The sequence below is a fragment of the Artibeus jamaicensis genome, unplaced genomic scaffold (genome assembly GCF_021234435.1).
Source record: "Artibeus jamaicensis isolate MK-2021 breed Jamaican fruit bat unplaced genomic scaffold, CSHL_Jam_final scaffold_537, whole genome shotgun sequence".
Taxonomy (NCBI): Eukaryota; Metazoa; Chordata; class Mammalia; order Chiroptera; family Phyllostomidae; genus Artibeus; species Artibeus jamaicensis.
The window spans coordinates 34,955,559-34,965,376 of NW_026522047.1; the positions used below are offsets into that span (position 1 = coordinate 34,955,559).

Genomic DNA, 9,818 nt, shown 5'->3' on the forward strand with positions numbered 1-9,818 from the left:
TAAACCACTACAAATTTCAAAATGACATATATGGCTCTTATTCCATGTTTATTGAACAGTACTGCCTTAGAGCATGAATTCCATTACCTCAAAAGAGAAATTTTTATATACATATATATCCACTCTGAAATCACCAAATAGTTTATTAATAGCAGAGATAATAGTAACTCATGAACACTATCTTCTTACTTAAGAAAAATTAATTTCTTAAATGTATTTATCACTCTAGGAGTTACACTTGTCCTTTAAACAAGAATTCTTTACAGGTGAGTTCGTGTTTGTTATTTATTACAGTATCTTGGTAAATACCTCAAAGTTTAGCCCTACAAACAGTGTGAACAGCACCTGGGAAATGAAATGAGACTTGAAGACCAGGATATTCACAACTGTGAGTGTGAATGTCCACACACAACTGTGCATGATGGTATGGTAGAGTAAGAGAAACTAGGCAGAGAGCATTATGTGCTTGTAAGCAGGTATATCGTGTACATGCATAATTCTTTCCTCTTCCTCCAGAATGCTCTGTAACCAACTGTTTGGAAGGCAACTTTTGTTTCATGTTACTGTCTTTTATCTGCTTTCCAGGCTACGTTCCCTCAAAGGTCAGTGTGTGCCTGAGAAAATGAAGCGATGCTACAGTAATTTTGCCAACTGCTTGTGGAAACAAAGTAGTTCTACCCTCCTTTCTATTCAGACTGATCATGAAGCTAGGAATATGAACCAATAAACATATTGCCCTCTAAACCTGGTACAGAAAATGGTTGAAAGGAGACAAATCACTGAGAAAATATTTTCATCCATTTATAAAGTATTCCCATTTCTTCAACTTATCAGCCCTTCTGTCTATGCATCTATTTTGCATAGGAAGGTCATTGCACAACGTGGTTCATCGGAGCCACTACAACTTGGTCTTGTGTTACTCTCACACATGTCCTTGGTGCACCAGAAAGACCAGCTCTCTTACAGTTTCCAGACCATGCCATTTTCGCTCACACTGACATTTCTTCCCCTATGTGTCCCCTTCCAACTGAAGTGTTCTTCCTCACTTCTTCTGGTGGCTTAAATCTATTTATTCTTCAGAACTAAGCTCAGATTTCACATACTTAGTGAATATTCATCACATAAAATGACTTTTGAAATCCATTTTAAAACATCATTAGATGAGTCTGTGCAAATATGAGAAATAATATAAATTTAAACTAGAATCATTTCAAGGATTTCATTAACAATCACTCCAATGTAATGAGCTTTCATAAAAACTTTGATGATACACACACATATATATGAATACATACATGCTTTTGTAATTGCTCTTTGAAGATGGTGTGAGGAATTCTACATGCACACATGTACATAAATATATGCAAAACAACATTTATGATAACCAAAATAATCTCACCATGATATTTGTTTGCATTTAGAAAAACAAAATTATTTTTAATAGTAGCTGGAGATATATTCACCACTACTTTGTCGTTAGAATATTTCCTCACTGAAATGACTACAAATGTTAGCTTGTAATAAAAAAATAAACTACATGATATGCAAAGGGATACCAAATTAAAATTTCAACTTCAGTCATGACAACAAAAACATGTTTCTCTTCAAATTTAATTTCCATGAGAAACTATTCCAAATTAAAACCTTCCAGTGCAGTGTCCTTCCATTTTTTGCATTTTTACTACCTAGAGATCAAACAGTTTGACACAGCAAAAATTCTAGTGAGTTAGGAAGAAATGCTGATTGGTTTGTTGGCTGGTGGCCGGGGGAATGTTATGACCGAGTAATTATGTGTTCTGGACAGATGCATTAACCAGGCTTGGGGCTGGAGCCACTGGATATTATTTTAGTCATAAGGCTAGAGGAACTGAATCATTTTCAAAGCATTGGCTGGCTGACATTGCCTTACTGATGCCTGTTCCAATGACTCTTTGGCAGTAACTTCCAACGCTGCACTTATGACATGGTAAACAAAAACTACATTAAAGGTTTGCTTTTTAATCATGAAGGAGTTCAACATTTCCACTAAGCTCTCTTGCTATTCATCAAGTCACATCGAAGGCTATTGCAGATTTTCACAGTCCTGTCTTCGGACGGAACTGTAGCGATGTAACAGGCAAAAAGGCTTAGTCTTTTTACAGCACTAAAAAGGCACATGATCAAAATTCAAAATGAGAAGACATTTTTACAACGGTTTTCAACTATTAGACAAAGTCGACACTGCCTTTTATCTTCTACCAGTGAATTATTTTCATTCATAAGATGCCATTGTTTATAAAGCATCTATGTTGAAGGATCAGAATAATATACATGATAATAAAATAATACAGTTAGCATGATGGCTTTGGCTTCTGGGAAAAGACAATAAGTTCTACAATAATCAGTTGGTTAGTTTCCCTTTGAACCACTTAAATTTGAAGTTTTACCTTGACATCAGGCCCTAACTATAAACCTAACAATAATTCAATTGAAACCATACCTCGTTATTGCAAATATTTTATATGGATTATGATTTAAAATAGAAGTATTTTTAATTTTTTATAGATTTTGAATTATAGGGACATAGCGACATGTCTCTCAAATGTAGCATTTTTCAAGTGTAATGCAAATAAAGTCAGGTCTGAGGACATTTGGAAGACTTGAATAGTTTTTTTTTCATAGCAAATGACTGATTGATAGATAGCAAAGTAGATGATGGATGGATGAACGAATGGATGAATAGATATGAATGATAGCTACATAAAAAGAGGGAGTGTTGCATTGTTTTGTTTTATTTTTAGAATGTAATGACTACAAACTTTTAAACTATTAAATTGAAGAAGTATTGTAGGATGTTCCCCAGAATTAGGTGGGCTTAAAAACACTCATTGAAGATTCACCATTTTGGTTCAGTTTCAGAATATTAGTATTATTATATTTTTCTTTAGATTAATCACAAAGCATCTATCAGGAGAAAATGAGAAACCACTTTTTTTGATGGAATTTGTTTCCTTCAATTATGAAGACCCTCAGAAATAAGCCTACCAGAGTAATTATAGTAACAGTATATGTGTTATAACTAAACTATGTTCCAGCCCTGGCTGGTGTAGCTCAGTGGATTGAGCACAGGCCTATGAACCAAAGGATTGAGGTTTGATTCCCAATCAGGGCACATGCCTGGGTTGCAGGCCAGCTCCTGGCAGGGGACGCATAAGAGGCAACCGCACATTGATAGTTCTCTCCCTCTCTCCTTCCCTTCGTCTCTAAAAATAAATAAATAAAATGTTTTAAAAAATTAAAAAAATAAAATAAACTATGTTCCAACTACAACTGAAATTTTTAAGAAAAATACTTCATAAAATGATTATAAAGTAGTAATGAAAAACATTAATGTGATCATTAAAATCATGATAACCATCTTATTATTTATATAAAGAAATGTCCCTATTTAAAATGTTTGTTTGTTTGTTCATTATGAATGAGCTCATCCAGGAAATGTTATTCCCTTGTACTAAGGTATTATCAAAAGTCTAGAGGGCTGGTTAATTGGAAAGTACTTAATAAATTTGTCAGAAAAATTTAGAAAAAAAACTCCCTTCAAACCATCCAGCAGCTCCAAAAGCAGAATATAAACTGATACTTTATTTAGTATCCAAGAAGGATTTACTAAAAGAAAACCTTAAAATACATCTGAAAAGCAAAAGCCTTATAAATGAAATCACAATGATAAAAATGTCTTTCCTAAAAAAATGGAAAATGCAGAAATAGAAAGGGGGAGATTTGGGTTGGTGAAGGAGGCAGAACAAAAAACACCAGGTGGATTGTCTAAAGTCAAAACTGTATCCTATTTTTAAAATTTACTATAAAAGAATTAATAAATCTAACTACATTAAAATATTGATATATGATGAAACATTATAATGATACAATGTTATAATTACATGATAATAAAACATTTTATGCCATTAAAATTTAACATATAACCAAATTAACAAAAAACCTGTTATGCGAAATGAACATGTGCTATGTTCCAACGGTAGAAACCCCTCATTTTAAAATTTCTATTCCATTATCTGCACTAGGGATCCAAACACTCACAAAATGAAGGGGTAAAAAAGGGGTTTTTAAAAATATTTTAACTATTTTAATGAACTTATTTTGCTCTGAATTATTACTGACTTCACCAACAGTGTAAATTAATAAAACTGATTAATTTCACTTAAACCAATCATTGGATGAGTGGAATCTGAATTAGTGCTATTTTATCTATGTGGTACATTCAATCTCTTTCTGAAAGAGAAGAAATTGAAATAGTTCATAGTGCAGTTCAGGTTGTAAAATTTAAATATTTAATGCAACATCTGCCACATAACAGATATTTACAAAATATCATGAGTAAATAAACTTTTATTTTTTTGCATACAAAGTCTAGTATTCAGTGTTTATTTTCCTACTTATTCTACCTTCATGCATTGTTTTTACTTGGTGTGGATGTTGGATATACACATGCTATAATAATTCCCTGTTTAAATGTAAGAAATTCTGGGACCCATTTTTTTAAAAAGTTGTTACAAGCTATCTTTTGGTTTTTAAGAACTCTTCAATCATATATTTATTCACTTTGCCGAAGTACCAAAAAAAATTTAAAAAGGCAAAGACACTTTGAAAAAAGATTCTTTGAAATAGCAAAGTATAAAATATGGTGAAAATGTTGAAAGGTATTTTATTACCATAAGCTGTAGTAAACTTGAATTTAGCTTACAGTGACCTAAATTAAATACAGAAGCTTAGTCAATATTTCCTCTGACAGGCTTAATGAAAATACAGTTTTTCAGCAAGCTTAATAAAAAGAATCAAACAAAAGAATGCATGTTAATGGGAAATGATCCTCCGCTAATGATTTTCTTTAAAAAAAAAAAGAAACTTTCTACAAAGCATAAACAAGGCAGAAAGGACACACAGACACACATCTGTCACATGTTTGCCGCTTTATAGTTACTGCTTTAAGAAAGGATGTGAGTTATGAAGTGAGTCCTTTTGTAAACATTCTAATAAAGTCGGGGTAAGATGTACAAGGCATCAGGACTTCAAGCTGCTGTTCTCTAAATAATGCTAAGAATTTTGTGGAAGTCTCCAACTTCCATGCATAAATTGTTACATCAACTTAAAACACAACTGCTTCTAGTTCTTTTTTTCCTTTCTTGCTTCACCGTTTTTTAAAACCTTTTGAGAACTCCTGCTTTATTTTTCCATTTTACAGAGGTGAGAACACTGCAGTGAGAAATCTATATTTTACGAGACGCCCATGCTTTTTGGAGAAAGAGGTCAGTACATTTAATTTCTGAGCCCTAATTCTTTCTCCCTTTCTAAAACTTCGAATTTTTAGCTCCGTGGAGGTTAGCAAAGATGACGTGTGCCCGAGCACATTCTAGGCATTTGTTCTGGGGGAGGAGGTTGGCAAAAGGGACACAGAAGAGCCAATAACCTCTGATTTCTTTATTAACATAGTCTTAAAACCAAAAAAACAATAGATTTTACAAGTGAAGAACACACTGTAGAATATCTCCTCTTGTTCTCGCCTATCTTTTCTACTGAATATTTTTGAATCAAGTCATTTCAACCCTTTGGGATTCATTTCCACAAAGCTGTTTAAAGAACTTACATTCTTTCCTATCTCCTGGACAGTAGCATTGCTAGTTCAACCGCATTCCTGCTAACGCTGATGACTTCAGTAGCTTATTTCTATTATTTAATTCTAATCTAATATTGACTCCTGAAAAAGAAACTGTTAAAAATTATAAACTTTTTTCCCACTGGTTAAAGAAAAATATATTCTCCTTTGTTTCTTAAAGTATTTAAGAGAGAAAAAAAATTGTGAAATCAAGAGAAAATCTGAAACTGAGGTTAAAAAAATTGACTGAAGTAAAATGAACACATTATTACCAAAGGATTGATTGTTAGCAAGCTTTGTTTCTTAACTATTTACAGTGTTCCTTGTTGAAAGCAACAAAGAAATAGAAACATGACAAAAATTAATAAAAAAAAAACAAATACTACAGATTAAGCATATTGACTCATGTAGAGTGTGAAACTCTAATCGACTTCCTAAGACAATCTAATTAGTGTTTACTATTATTTTATAAGAATTCTTATTCCTTAAATTCAACATTAAATTTAGTCTGTGAATCTAGCATCATGAATTTATTTCTACATTCTACAATAGGAATTGCCTGTGGATGAGAATGACTACTGCAAGGCTAGATGTTAAAAAAAGAAAAATAGGAAAAGCAAATAATTTGAGATTATAGATGTTATAAGAATATTTTATTTGTACTTGTCTTTCTATGAACAACACCCAGCAACTTTGGGACCCTCCGCCTTTTTAACTATATGCATTTATGCATGTGTGACAACAAAATATGTTCCAATAAAACATTTTTTAACTAGCAAAGCAAAATTGCTTTAAGCTTTTGATCTGCCTCATAGCTCCCATCCCTGAAAGTCATTCCCTCTCAAGAGTTACATTCAAAAAGTCTAAGATATACAGCTGATGATTCAAGCTGAATGACACAACGATAAACTATGGTTTCTCCTGAAGATAAAATACGTCATAAATCGGTGCAACACTTACCTCATTTTAAATATTACTGTCTCCTTTTATCAGGTAACACTATATGACCTCCTCTTACCTTCCCTCTTCCCATATTTTACATGGGATTTTAATTCTATACAATGATCACAACCAGAATTTTTTTAATTAAAATAGGATATATGGCTTTAAAGGCTTAGGTTATCTGATAGACAGATTTAATTTAAAATTAAAAAAAATAACGAGGACGGACTGACTTCTGATGCCCTATAAAATATGGCAATAACAGAATTATACCAATTCTTAAATTGCAATAACTCTTTATACTTAGCTGCAATTTATCACATGATCTAAAATGATAGGCAGCATGGTTTCATAAAATGGAAATGCATTCACAGCTAGATGGCAAAGAGATGTTTTTGCAGGGAGTATATGACAACATAATATGTCTTTATTCCTCATTAAAATGCCCATCCATGAATTACAGTGGCCCTATCAACACTGTATTTCCAGTGGACTGCTTGATTTGTACTGTCTAGTTTCTAGCCAGAAGTTAGCCCTTTTCTGGATACTCAAATCTGGATTACTCTCCCAAAACTATTAAATGTGTTACATATGCTAATAGAAATCCTGATGAGAATCTGCACAGCTTTGGACTGTACCGTCCATCCTCCCAGGCCTGTTAAGAGGCAGGTTTTCTTCCTTGGCTAAAAATAAAGGGAAAGGAGTCTCTCCTGGTCAGGAGGGTGCTTCTGGTCTGGGAGGGATGTTCCAGAAGGCACAGACAGTGGGGCAACCTGGCCTCTTGGCCCCTTTCCTAACCCAGCCGCCCCAGAGCAGACACTGTGAGGCCCTTCCAGATTCATCCGTCTTGTCTATGACTGGGAACATCAGTCACAAAGGTTTTTTCCCATTTTCCAGTAGCTGTTATCTGAAACTGGAAATAAGAATCGTGACCTGTGGACTCAGTCCCCTGAATCATGCCTCCAAATGACTCTGTCTTCTTCCAAAATACCTCAGACAGAAGCCACTTAATGAACTCTGAGCTATATTCTTTCATCAGAAGGTCTGTGGCCTCTGTAATCTCATGATTCTGTCACCCCCTAAAATTTAGAGATTCCCAACCCAGCTGAAAATTCTTGATTGACTCAATCAATCCTGTTTCAATTATTGTGCTTTGTGTTAGCCACTCAAGGACTCTACTATTTGAGAACTTTACATACATGTAAGTAAATGACAGATGCTATCTTCATATAATATGAAAAAGAAGTATCCAATAAAAGGCCTTTTATACAATCCTGTTGATTTTGCAGGTTTCCACTTAGGGCCTGCTTTGTGAGGGCTTTCACGTAGGCTGATAGTTTTGCGTACATCCCACTGTTTCACCACCCCGGGCTCTGTGGAGCCAGGCCATGCCTTTGTGACGCACACTGCCTTGAGTTGACATGGGGTTAATAGTGCAATCTGTAACCTTGAAACGGAATGAAGCCAATTAGTCCCGACGCACTCTCCCAATGGTTTTCCAACCCCATAATCCTGAAACCTCGACTTTAGCCTAAATGGTAAATACTGCCAGCTTTCCTTCTCCCAAACTCTAAAAAACATTCTTTCTACACTATAGCTTCTTCTTCTTTCTTGTTGCCTCCCAAAATTAATGTCCTTCCCCTCCACAGGTAGACCTCTCCGCCTGTGCCTAATTCCTCCTCTTCTTGTCTCCCCATACACTGCACAGCATCTTTTATCTGTTCTTGTTCTCACCCTGGACTCCTTTTAATGTCTTAAATGGCACATGTATCCAGTTGGGGAAAAATTACTTCATGTCTCCCTACCACATTCCTCCAACTATTTTTTCATTTCTGTCCTTTTCCTTGCTATAAACTTCCCAAGCACTCATTCTTCTTCTAGTGCCCATAATCCACACATCATCAATTACTTGTTTCATGTCTATCTTCTCAAAAGAGCTGTAAGCTCCATAACAGCAGAGATTAAGTTGTCTTGTTCCCGGCTTGTACAAGCTCAAGGCCTAATACAGTTTCTGGCACATAGTAAACATTCAAAAATAGTAATGAGATTGGATTATTTTATTTTAATTAGTGCTTTTTTCCCCTTACCTCTTTCACCATAATTCTTGAATATCTGGTTTCCACCCTCCACTCTCATGAAAATATACACTTATCCAAAACTTTACGGTTTTTGAGATGCTAGAAGCAAGGTGGAATAGACAAAACCATTGGACAGAGAAGATGAGTAAAAGGGTGGGGTGGGGGGAAGGAGAGGGAGAAAGAGATGAAACCACCAATAATTTGGCAAAAAAAACCTAACATTTCAAAACATGAAGAAACATAATAAAAATATATGGTTTTACCATCTCAAGAATTACTGCACTATTTCAGCTATTACTTATATACAAATCAATACATCAAAATAACATTTTTCTCAGCCTTCATCATTTTTGACCCTTACGAGTCCGATGCTGATGAGGCCACTCTTTTTGGGGAACCTCCTACAAACCGGTTCACCTCACAGTCTGGTTGCTGAGACAGTTTCTCAGCCTCGTTCCTCCAACCTCCCTAAATCAACCCCACCACCTACACCCACACTCCTTACCTGGAATGTTGTATTAGACTCCAATCTCTCCCATCTCAAGTCACACTGAACATTATAAGGAGGCTAATATCCCCTGTTCAAAAGATTCCAAAGCTTCTCACTGCTTGTATTATTAAATCTTAACTCCTCATCCTGGCATTCAAGGACCTTTATAATCTGTATCTTAATCTCTCCAAACATACCTCCCAAATTATTGAAAGTCAAACTGATCCATCACAAATGTCTTACATTTTTCCCCTAGGACCTTTGCTTCATGCCAGTTGCCCCTTCCTTTCAGTATAGCCAAATATTATTCATCTTCTTTTTTTTTTTCAAAAATTGCACCAAGGCAAAGCAGAGCTCTAGTTGATGCAAGTGTGTTATTTAGGTATTAACAGCCCTGCACTCATACTACCTGCTCACTGGACAACAGTGCAACCAGAGAAAAGGGTGGTTATCATTCACTTTTTAATATTCAGTGCAGATTACTCTTTCTTCTTTAAGGCCCGACAAAAAATTCCAAGTATGATGATGTCCATTTGAATCACCATTTTGGAAACTAATCACGTACTTAATCATTGATTTTATTTTATTCTGTTAGATTGGGAATAGCTTTGTAATACATTTTCAGCATTCAAATTCTAAGGGGTACAAAAGTACATAC

At 34.8% G+C, this 9,818-nt stretch overlaps 1 non-coding gene across 1 annotated transcript; it reads right to left on the reverse strand.

Annotated features, from left to right (window-relative positions):
• Positions 1 to 9,482: 9,482 nt before the first annotated feature.
• LOC119048442 (U4atac minor spliceosomal RNA) lies at positions 9,483 to 9,609 on the reverse strand. Its single transcript, XR_005082344.2, has one exon. It is a non-coding gene; the product is annotated as a U4atac minor spliceosomal RNA (small nuclear RNA).
• Positions 9,610 to 9,818: the final 209 nt, after the last annotated feature.